Source organism: Nyctereutes procyonoides, unplaced genomic scaffold (assembly GCF_905146905.1).
Source record: "Nyctereutes procyonoides isolate TBG_1078 unplaced genomic scaffold, NYPRO_anot_genome, whole genome shotgun sequence".
NCBI lineage: Eukaryota > Metazoa > Chordata > Mammalia > Carnivora > Canidae > Nyctereutes > Nyctereutes procyonoides.
In genome coordinates, this window is record NW_026575147.1 from 9,045,069 (window position 1) to 9,057,466 (window position 12,398).

The 12,398-nt window shown below is 41.7% G+C and overlaps 1 protein-coding gene across 2 annotated transcripts in view; it reads right to left on the reverse strand.

The window, feature by feature from the left end:
• The window catches only part of TET3 (tet methylcytosine dioxygenase 3), a 104,648-nt gene that overhangs the window by 36,188 nt on the left and 56,062 nt on the right, over nucleotides 1-12,398 (reverse strand). The window lies entirely within an intron of this gene.

Sequence of the window (12,398 nt, forward strand, 5' to 3'; positions counted from 1 at the left end):
ATTTATTTATGATAGTCACAGAGAGAGAAAGAGAGAGAGGCAGAGACACAGGCAGAGGGAGAAGCAGGCTCCATGCACCGGGAGCCCGACGTGGGACTCGATCCCGGGTCCCCAGGATCGCACCCTGGGCCAAAGGCAGGCACCAAACCGCTGCGCCACCCAGGGATCCCCCTCCCAGATATCTTAAGTGGGAAAGGAAAAGCAAATTTCAGTATTGCATGTGTAATATACTATAGTCAGTATACACAATTACATGTACATCAGTGTACATACATCACATACACACTATGTGCAAGCAAAATGGTGTTTGGGTCACTACCCACACTAAGAATAAGAGCGAGTGTGTGAAAATGAATTCAGTTGTGTGCCTGGCTTTAAAAACTAACAAGAAAGAGTGCCTGGGTGGCTCTTGGTTGGTTAAGCAAGCGTTCAGCTCTTGGTTTCGGCTCAGGTCATGGTCTCAGGGTTGTGAGATCAAGCCCCATATCGGGCTCTGCATGGGGCATGAAGCCTGCTTAAGATTCTCTCTCTCCCTCTCCTCTGCACCCCTCCCTTCTCTCTCAAAATATAATAAAATATAATAAAAACAAGGAAGAAAAGGTCTGCAGTACTTTCAGGCCACTATGAAGCTGGGGAGGTCCCAGCCAGGCTGAGGATGTTAGATCTCACTGAACTCCTAGACCTTTGACATTTACCTGAAGGCCCTCAATAAAATAGTTTGATCCCTCCAAAAAGGTTTGCAATGGTGTGTTGCAGTCCAGCTGATGAACTGATGGGACGTGCCTACCTCTTATGGCTTCTGCTCATATAGGCTCTTCATCCCCCACTAATGTCCTGGGTCAGGCTCTTGCCTGAATTATTGGCATGGTCTAACTGATCTCAGCTCTCCTAAGTTATTCTACCCACTTCCACCAGTTTATACACCCACAACAAAATTCCGATCACACCACTTCCCACTGATAACTCCATGTTAGACAAGATAGAACTCAAATTCCAAAACACAATCTGCAAGACCCCCGGGAGCCATCTCTGTACACCTCCCAGCCCTGCATGCTGCAGAAGCCAGCACAACTCCTATCACACAATTGTGCAATCCCTGCGTGTCTTTAAACCAGTTTCCTCACTGACAGCAGCAGCTTCCTTTATTTCTCTCTGGAAAAACTCCTCTCTTAAGGTCTAGTTTAAATGCCACCTCTTCTCAAACCCCAGGGCACTTCTCAGGTCCACTTTCCCTCTGGATCCCCAGAGCACCTTGCGTACAACAGAAATATCAAGGCAGGTATCACAGCACATTTTTATTGTTAGCATGGCCCAGCAGAAAGAACATGGATTTTGCAGAGACCTAGGGAACTGCGATGAGTTACCTTCCCAATCTCTAATCCTCATGCCTTCCTGCACAAACTATACAGAGGGCTCCGTGCAGTCTTTGGCACACAGTACTAACTCAATAGGCAGCTGCTGTCCAGACTCTGCCAAACAAATTGTATGACTGTGGCCAAGTTACACAACCCTTACGAGCCTTAAAAGCAGTTAAAATAATGTTCCTACATTACAGAATTGTCGAGGATTAGCTGAGATGGAGTCACCTAGCACTGTTCTCAACCGGTCAATGCTTAAATATTTCATGAATGAATGAATATTTTCAAGTAAAGGATTAAAAAGGACTTGCTCTAAATATACACTATTTTGAACATAAAACAGAGAGGACTGCAGAAGGAAGCATATGGAGTGGGGGTGGGGGAGAGGGGAGACCAGGGGAGGCTAGGGAAAGAAAACGTAAGAATGTGGGTGTTGGAAGTAGTGGTCTGAAAGCTCTTTATAGGCGCTAGGAGACTACATGGTATAAAGAAATAGAATATAAGAATATGCCAGAACTTCTGGGCTCTATTCCAGTTTCTATTGTCTGGAGAAAAGTCAAAGTAATGGGTTGACTGCAGGATCTTGCACTGGAACTAGAACATAATGTAGCTTTTCGTCACTACTTTCTGCCCCAAATCAGAAAAGCTCAAAACTTACCCAGCTAAAGGTAGAGAAAGGAGATTTTCAAGAAGATGCAAACCAAATCCTGGCTACTCCATTCCAGCAGCTAGGAAAAAAGATACAGATCCAAAACCAAGCCAGCCTTGACACTAGATAGGTTTCTCGGGGAAGGTGACTAAAACCAAAAGGCAGACATAGCTCCAAGTTTCAAACAAAAGCAAAGTCATTCCTTCCCTTGTAGCAGTTTCCAAGGCAGCTCAAGGAGCCCTTTAAAAGCATTGCTTCTTCTAACTACATCCCTTTTCCTGATTTTACATATATAAAAACATGTTAGATAGATAGATTTAAATATGGAGATAGATCCGTTTCCTTGATTATGTCTATATCAGGGAGAAGATATTCTACGGAAAAAAATTAAACTTATAATCAAATACACTTAGTTATAAAACTAGTATACGTTTACAAAGTTTATTATTCTCATGTATATGTGTATTTATTCATAAGGCCATATATATCTCATTATGTATATTTACATATACCTGAGAAAATACATCTCATTATATATACATATATACGTTATTTCTATACGTGTGTGTACATACATACATACACACACACACACACATGTGTGTGTATACATGTATCTTCTCTGTAGCAATAGGCTTTTACTAGGTTATGGTGCCAGACAGATGACAATACTTGGCAAGGTTGGGGTAATGTTCTATAGAATGCAGTATATACTCTGAATCAGTGAGCAATATATGCTTCTGGTTTTTTGTAGTAAAATAAAGTTTATTAACCTTTTTTGGTGCTGCTTAATGCTATTCATCTTAAATTCAATACACGAGTTTCCCCTTTTTATATTTGTCATAATATATGCATGGTTTCCTGTCATTTTATATTTTCCATGCTTGTGTCCTTGTTTTTTTTCTTTCCTGTTTTTTTTTTTTTACAGGTTTTATATTTTCTTTTACTACCCATTCCCTACCCCTCATAATCTGGAAAAATCTATATGTCTTTAGTAATGCTAATTGTACTTTTGCAGAGAAAGAAGTTAGCCCCCCTACAATTTGTCCCCCCTCCTCCTTCACTTTGTCTCCTGCTTTTTGTGGGTATCCTCTGAACATATATTTTTTCTCTCTGTTATCAAAGAGGTATTTAATATAAAACAATTTCAAATATAAGTAAATAAATCACCCATTTTAGAAAAACAATTATCAGTTATTTAAATGCAGATTTCACATTTGAATATATTTAGTGTTCACTATCAGCCCCATCATATACATAAGTTCTCCAATCCATTACTTATCTGATTCATCTCTAGAAAATTTGAGTTCTTGTGTATTTGGAAATGTTTTAATGAAGCTTTTATGTGTGAATGGCAACTTAACTAGGTATAGAATTCCTGGGTCAAACTTTTAATATTCCGAGAACTGCAATACACATATCCACCAAAAATAAAGAACCCTTGCCAATCAATAAGAAAAAGACAGACACACAATAGAGAAATAGACAAATTGCTTGAGTGGGTACTCTACAGAAGAATATGAACAGGTATGAAAGGTGCTCAACCTCATTAATCCTGAGGGAAATGCAAATTAAAGCCACGATGAGATAACCCTGTCACACCTTCCACAATGGTAGAAAGACCATGATACTAATTGCTAGTGGGGATATGGGACACTGCTGGTAGGAGTTTAAACTGTCACAACTGCAATAGTAGCAACTAAGCTGAACCACAATTTCAGTCTTGGGTATATGTCCAAATGAAATATGTAAATGTATACATACATGTTCCAAGAGACATAGAGAAGAACATTTTATATCAGCATGATTCATAATAACTCCCAAATTAGAAATAATCCAAGTGATCATCAATGACCAAATGGATAAACTGTGGTATAATCATAAAACACAATACTATGCAGCAATAAGAAGGAAGGACTATAGGTACTGCTACACACACATATGAATCTCACAAACACAACACTGAACAGGTCAGAATATAAAGGAATACATATGTATTTATTATATGATACATATGAAATTCAAGAACAGGCAAACTCATTATGTGGTTAGAAGTCAGAAAAGTAGCTACATTAGGACAGAGGTTGGCAAACTTTCTATGTTATGAGCCAGATGGCATTTTAGGCTTTGCAGGGCATGTAGTCTCTGTGGCAAGTACTCACCCTTGCTAATGTAGTAAAAAAAGCAGCCACAGATAATACATGAACAAATGAGAACATCTATGTTCCATTAAAACTTATGGATACTGAAATTTGGACTTCATCTAATTTCCATGAGTTACAAAACATTATTCCTCTTTTGATTTTTTGGGGGACCATTTAAAAACATAAAAATTGTGTTTAGCTCACAGATAAGAGCCAGATTTGGTTTGCAAGCTACAGTGTGCTTTAGGGAGTCAGGTGTAGGTGACTGGGTGTGGAGCTTCTGAGGTGCTGGAAAAGATCTAACTGTGGTTACAAAAGTGCGTGCCTTTTGTAAAACTGGCTGAGTTGTATACTTAAGGTTTGTATACCTTCCTATAAGTGTTTCAATTAAAAGAACGTTTTTTTAAAAGTATTTTTAAGCTTAAAAAATGAGTATATATGACTTAATTTTTCAGTTAATTCATTTGTCAGTGATTCTTTATCCTTGAAATTCAGTAAGTTCGCCAGGCTCATTATTTGGCCATTTTTATTCATTCATTTCTTTCACTTCCAAAGTTTTCTATTCTTTGACTCTTGCCTTTGCTCAGTTTGTTTCATGCTCTTCACCAGTGAACATTGCCGGCATTCCTGACAGTGAATCTGCATACAGGATTCCTTCCTTCCTCTTCTAGTCCCCTTATCTCCCCACCCTGGCTAGGACCATTTCTGTTTTCTTTTCCTGTTTTGCAGGGACCTCCAAGTCCCTCTTCCTCACTGATTTGCTTTTCCTGTAACTCTGATTCCGCTTTTTCCAGCTTCTGGTGCAGCTGTGCGTGCTTTGTACAACAGCATCCTTCTGGAATTTAATCTGTACCTCTGTGACTTCTCTGTAATTTTATTCTACCCTTCATCTTTCACCTCCTGTTTCAAAGGGAATTTTTTTTCAACTTCCTTGATGGTATATATCAGTTCTTCCAATTTGTTTTTTCTAATGTAAAGTTTTCATTCTAAATACTATATTAATCCCTCACTTTTCCCACAGAATCTGAATGGGTTGCATGTTGGCTTGTTTGTTTGCTTATTAATTAATCTTTCCATGGAAAAGTTTATCTCCAGGGTTTCTCTCCTTTGGTACTATATTTTGGACCAGATAACCCTGTGTTGTAAAGCCCTGTGTAAGAATATAGAAGACTTAGCAGCATCCCAGGCCTCTACCCACTAGATGCCAGTAGTACCACACCGGTTGTGAGAACCAAAGCTGTCTTCACACATTGCCAAATGTCCCCTGGGGAAAAGAAGGGCAAAAGAGCTCCTGGTTGAAAGCCACTGGTCTACATATTTGCCCCAAACAGAGTGGGTGGAATGTCCTTATTCCTATTTACCTGGACACTGCTCAAATTCTTCCCTTGGAATTAAGCTAAAGAACTAGATGGTGTAGAGGTTTCAACTATTAGTTCAAAAGTTCAGCAGCCTGAAGGCACAGGGGAGGAATTAGGGCTGGCTGTGGACTGTTAGAACTAGGAAATTTCATCCTTAGGCAGAGTTTGCTGGGGCCAACACCTCTCAACATGTATGTATGTTTTTGTTGAGGATTGGGTTGTACTCTGTCCTGATGCTAGGATTTTGGTTTATTTCTTCACATGGGAGTGAGCTGGTCACTCTGATAAGACATCAAGTTAAAATAAAGTCCCACAGATTGCAGGATTTTTGTTCAGCAAATATTTCTCTGTGCACAATAGCCTTTGTTTGGTGCTGCTGGCCCTCAGCTACAAAGCTGGCTCCTAGGATATGGTTTCCAGTCTCTCCTCTCTGGCCATCCTCACCCTGTACCTGATCCCCATGAGAAGCTAGAGTTAGGAGGGAATGCCCATTGATATTCCGCACTGTCCACATAGAATGCCCTCCAGAGGAGTAGTCTCTAGCCCTTCTCTCCCAGCTTCATGTCCCTCTGAGAGCCACTATTGTTTCACCTAACACTGGGAGCTATATACCCCATATCATCCTTTATTTTAATTCAACTGATCCTAAGCTAGTAGACAGTCCTGGAATTCATGGTTTAAGACTGGGGCTAAAAGAAAAAAAAAAAAGACTGGGGCTATTTCCAAACTTCGGCTGATGAATTTTCTCTTGTTTCTGTTGTTGTTCCTTTTAGGAAAGGATTCTTTTGCTATCTTGCCAGTAAGTCACTGATCCTCCTCCTAGTGCCCAGTGCAGTGTGTCTTCCTACTCTTCGGAGGTAAAGTGACAGAGCAAGGGAACGGCTCAACTCTCCCTGAAGAAAAATCTATTTTATGTCTTGCTTTGAGCAGCTGGAGTAGACAAAAGTGATTTTCCCTCCCTAAAAGACAGAAGCTCTGGGGCAGAGCTCAGGAGAGAAAAATCCGATTTTTGAGAAAATGCTGGTTATGTAGCTCTAAGTGCTTTTCTTCACCCTATGCACTTAATTTTATGCTCATTAAGATAGAAAAATATGCTCTGTTCTACTTCTGCACTAGGCTAAAGAGAGAATGAAATGTATCCTTTCTGCTATCAGCAAGAGATACTAAACACAAGAAACTACTCATGACTGCCTAACAGCAAGAAGGATCCTTAATTTCTAAGTGAACCTCATATCTTCCTCCCACCCCTCTCTACAGAGACTGAAGCACCCACACTTTCCCAGTGGTAAATATGATGGCCAGGGATAGACATGGGAGCACAAGCCGAGGCATTTCTCCTCTCTATGACATTGATACAGACGACTGATAACTGGTATAATTAATGCATAGGTGTCAAGATCACACAAAGGTTTTATGTACCAGTCTTCTTTTTCCAAACAATCCTAGAGAAATACCTGTTTCCTGGTGTCGTTTCAGGGGACTTCAAGCTAAACAGCTTAAGCTTATATAATAATTAGACTCTATTTCCATGACAGCCAATAACTAACTGCTTGCTCCTTGCCTCCCGGCAGTCATAAATCCACACAGTGGGTAGGAAGATGGTTGGGCCCTACCCTAGATTATGTTTGCAAGATGAGGTTTTTTTTTTTTTTTTTTTTTTTAACTAAAATCATGGGTGAGCTGCCTGTGAGTCAGTAGGCAGTGCAGCAGGCCTCCAGGTAGTAGAGACACAAATGCCTTTATTACACAGATACACTCACTGATGACAAAGATTAAAGGGAAGGAGATCATGCCTAAACTCATCTGATGTCTTTGTAGAGTTTAAATATGGAAGCAGAATAAGGTTGCCCAGTTAACCAAAAAATATGAAGAGCATTTACCCAAGTGCTCAGTACCAGTTTCCACGTTTTAGGAATACAACATTCAGTCCCTGTTTCCTTAGGAACCTGGGATTTAATCGATGAAACTAGTGCACATATAACAAATCTTGGAAGACAAAGAATAATCCAGCATTAAATTCTGACCCTTCTTGAGACCCAGGCTCTCAGCCCTCCTCCCAACCTCTCCAATGGTTCTTTAACTTTCCCCCCACCTCAATTTCTTTCCACATCTCTTTCATATCTCCTTCACAGTCTCCTGTTTGAGCTAGTATCCTCACTTCTTGGGCCTCTTCTTGACCTACACATTCAGCCTGATGGAACGCTCACAGCTGAAATGTCAACTACCATCGGTTTGCTCTAGGACCTCCAACTTGCAGGGCCCACCTGGATGCACACCTCCAGGTCCCACAGATATCTCAATGTCCAAACTTGCTTCCTTCCCAGGATTCTGAATCTAGGTGAATGGCACCACTGTCCACCCTGTCACCCAGTCTGGACTGCTTCTTCCTTACTCCTACAGCCAGCAGTTAGCTCTTTTTCCTAACCTTTCTCTTATACATCCACTCCTCTCCTCCTTCCCACTCAATGTCATTCCCTGAGTTCAGGAACCCATTATTTCTTGCCTGAACCACGCCTGAGCTTGCAAACTGGTTTCTCTGCCTTCAGTATCGTCTCCATTTCCCCTGAAGCTCCTCTGTCTGGCCACTCCCAATCTTTTATCCAGTGTATCAGTCACACCAGAACTACTTGCATTTCCCCAGGTTTTCTCAACTCTACATCTTCATGTGGTTTTTCATGTATTTTTCACCCCCGTAATCTTCATGTTCCTTTGCCTGGAACACTCTACCTTTTTCCTATTAATCCATTAAACTTCTCACATCAAACATCACCTCCTCCAGGAGCTTCTTTCTGATACCTTTCTGATCTGACCCAGAGTCAGATCTCCCCACCTTTATGCAGGATCCAAATATTCCATTGTCTAAAAAAAAATATTTCAAACACATGAAGTTCCTCTTCATCTCAAACTAAATGAGAGGCAGGGGTAGGGGGAGGGGATACCTCCTCACAGAAACAACAGGAAGTAGATTTTCTATTATTGTAAACAGAGGTAAGTCTCTCTGTCTCCCATTCAGAACTGTGGTCTGGACTGAAGTTACCCAATAGACACTACTACTAGCCACATTTGCTGGACAGCACCCCTCGCTTACCCAGACTTTCTGAGACCTATATATACTATTCTGCCTTTTGGAGAAAAGCACTTCCTTTCACATCTTCTGAGTTTATTTCTTTGAAGTTTCAAAGGGTGCCTTTAATTCTAGTATTTCAAGATTTGGAGAATAAGTCCATATGAATGCCACCCATACCTTCAGAAACTCACAGTCTTTATACAAGGAAAAACCGTGCTCTTGGCATATGGGATTTTGATTACCCGGTGAAGCCCATATTGGTCAAAAGTGCCGATTTGGCAAAAAATCATCACACTGAATACTGTTTCTTTTGCTATGCTATAAAACCTTTTTATGCTTTTATAAAGTTGTTTATTATAAGCACATAATGGTGTCTCCAAATTTCACTGTCCTTCTATGGAAAATTCTTCCTTAAACTGACCTGCAATCTGCACCTCTCTACCTACCACTGTTGGAAGGGATGAGTTTCTGGAATATGAGACGGTTCCCATCTGACATTAATCCCAGAGTGAGCAGCCTTTACTCCTAACCCTTGTCCTGAGCCTGAGTTCACAGAGACAAGTTCTGCCATACTGGCTGATGGAAGCAACTGTCCAGAAATGGGATCTCCAACTACCTCTGGAAAACAGGATGGCTTTCCCTAACATGAACCCCAGCACCTCAAGAAGTTGTTTCCAAGTGAATCCCTTCTTCCTTGGCCCTCTTCACTCTTAATACCACTATTTTACTTAGGATTCATTTCTCAACTAAACAATTTCCATCACAGTATTATGCTAGGGTGGGTAAGAGTCCAACTGCCTAGTTCAAATCTCACCTCTGCCATATGCTGAATATGGGACCTGGGTATGTGTGACTGAATCTAAGTTTGCTTCCTTCATCATTAAGATGGTACTACTGACAGTACCCCCTCATATAGATGTTATGAGGATTAAATGAGGTGGTAACTGTAGAGTACTTGGCACAGTGCCTGGAACAGAGCAAGTATTTCATCAATGTTATTATTACTACTCCTACGATTCTTCTTATTCTCAGTAGCTCCCTCACCAGTCTTCTGCCGCAAGGTTACCAGCCTTCACCAAACTGTCTTCCAAGCTATTCCAGGATACGCTTTCAAAACATTTCTTGATTATAAAATACATATTTCATTATAGAAAGTTCAGAAAACATATATGAGAAAAGTCACCCACTGTCTGACCACATAGACAGCCACTATTGACATATTTCCTCCCAGTCCCTTCCTTCCACATAGGTGAGATGATTATTTATGTACTATTTGTGTCTACTGGTTCCCACTAAGCATAACATTTAACAACACGATGATTATTTATGTACTGTTTGTGTCTACTGGTTCCCATAAGTTAACATTTAACAACACGAGGTAGGTTTGGTTCAAATTCCCTGTTTAGGATTGGATACAGATAAGACACAAACTGGAACAATAAAGGATTGGTGGTAGTGGGTCTTGCCCACTGCCCTGCCCTTCCCCAGCTGAAGGGCAGCAGCTGCCAGCATTGCTATTGCTGGGTGTGTGGGGTGCTGACATTCTTCCTCCGCTCTCCTCCGCTCGCTGGCTTCAAGCTGAGACTTGCCCTCTCTGGTGGCATGCAGACGCTGAGGGTTCAGACCCAGCCCTGTGCTACCGGCCTTACATCTAGCTGGCTCCTGCTGCCCAGGGGACGGTGCTCATGCATTCTTGGGGCTGCAGCAGTGGTTGCCTTTCTGCCTTTCCCCATCTGTGCTCACTGCAGGCTTCAAAACCCAGTGTGGAACAAGAGTTTCCACAAGAAAACATTACCTTCCATAATGACAACCAAGCCTGGGGGTTCAGAACACTCTTAACCATCCAGCCACATCCATATGACTGTACAGGCAAATGCCTGATGCCTGCTGAAGGGGTGACTGAGTATCTTATGGTTTGGGTTGTCGCTTCAAGCACATCACACAGTCTTTCAGAGATGAACCATGTTTCCTAATTTTTATCCTTTACAGTTGTAGTACAGAGCTAGTAATAAATGATTGATGAATAAAGTGATAGCCAACACTTCTCTTCCTTTATAATATGTATGCTTTTACTTCTTTCTCTTGCCTTACTGCACTCAATAGGCTTCATGACCACTAACTCTCTTATAGTGCTTACTAGGTGCCAGACACAGTTTGAAGTGCTTTATGCATATGAACTAATTTAATCTTTCACCAGTCCTGGTGAGGGGATACTACTATCATTTTTACTTTATTCACAAGGAAATGATGGAATTAGAATTCAAATTAAAAAAAAACTAGTATGATCAAGCACCATATCCAAATAATTGAATTCAATAATTAAAATATTTAGTAAGGACCAACTATGGTGTAGGCACCACGTAAAGTTCTGTCTTCCACTGCAGGAGGAGAACCACCTAATCATGTATTAAGTACAAGGCAGACGGGCAGATACATACCGATGCAAGGAGAGAAAAGGGCAAAGGGAAGAACCCAAATCCCATGATCGGAACAAGCCCCTCCAAAATGCTGAGAAAGAGGCCCTCGAAGTCATCTCATTATTAAGATCCAATAATGAATAGGGGCTACAACCCCTGTTTGGCAGGACCCTGCACCTCTGTTCACCCCCAGATAGAAACACTGGAGCCAACTTTTCCTTGTTCCCCAAGTGATTCCTTGTCTGGAGTACAGGAGTCTGGAGTAGCCAGAGTGGGCAAGACAACCCAGCTCCACCTTACTGACAAGGACACAGCATCCCAACGAATTACCCAATTGACCTGATAGTAATTTATTTTAACAAATAGAGAGTACAGCCTTTTTGTAAGACCTGTTTTGTGTATCATAAAATCTCAAGAATTTCAACATGCTCCTCACTAGCATCAATGTGCTTTTCAAGCAACAACTTAAACACTTTTTTGTGTTCTTTTATGAAACGTTCCAGAAATAGCAGAGAGCCACAGCCCTAGAGTCGACGTGGGACTTCCCAAGGCATCAGTAACCTCCCAAGACAGAAGCCCCCAGAAGCAGTCCTTGCACTCTGGTCCTGATTTTTTACTAGAAGGCAAGGCTCAGAAACAGACCAATTCGTCAGTCCTCTTACCCATACCACAGCCTCAGCCACCACCTGGATGCTGACTACATCCAAACCCACAGCTCAGAGCTCTAGGCTCTCAGCCTGTCCAAACAGAACTCATCACCCTTCCTTCAAATATGTTCTCAGGGACCAGCACCACCAAGGCAGAGACCCGGACTGTCCACCCCACATGCCCTCCCTGAGAGTCCCTCTGCCCACCCACTCTCTCTCAGTCAGGCTCTTTTTACTTCTTGTCTGGCTCATGACACCTTTCTTACAGGTTTCCCCACCAGGTTTTCTCCCCATCACAAGCCAGCAAAATTTTTGAGAAGCACAAGGTGACAGATTACTTGCTTTAAAACCCTCAGAAATTCACTTATACCTACTTATGAAATCAGGTCAAACTCCTGACCTCAGCTTGTTGGGCTCTGTAAGATCTGGTCCCTGCTTGCCTCTCAGGCCACCTTTTGTTCATCCCCACACGTACTCCTCCCTTTTTGCTCCCCCTTAGACCAAGAACAATCCAAATAAGCCCCACCCTCTCAAAGCCACCAAGCTCAGACCTCAACACAATCACCATCTCCCACAGGAAGGGCTCTATGATGTCTTCGCCTCAATCTGTTTGACAAAGCACCTGCGCCCACCTCCAGCAATATGCTACACACCACATAACATCACTATCGGTTTCCTTCAGTGTCTTTTCCCATAGCTTGTGAACTCTTCTTTGTGTCCCCAGGCTCCAGCGGGGTGGTTGGCACATGATAAATGTT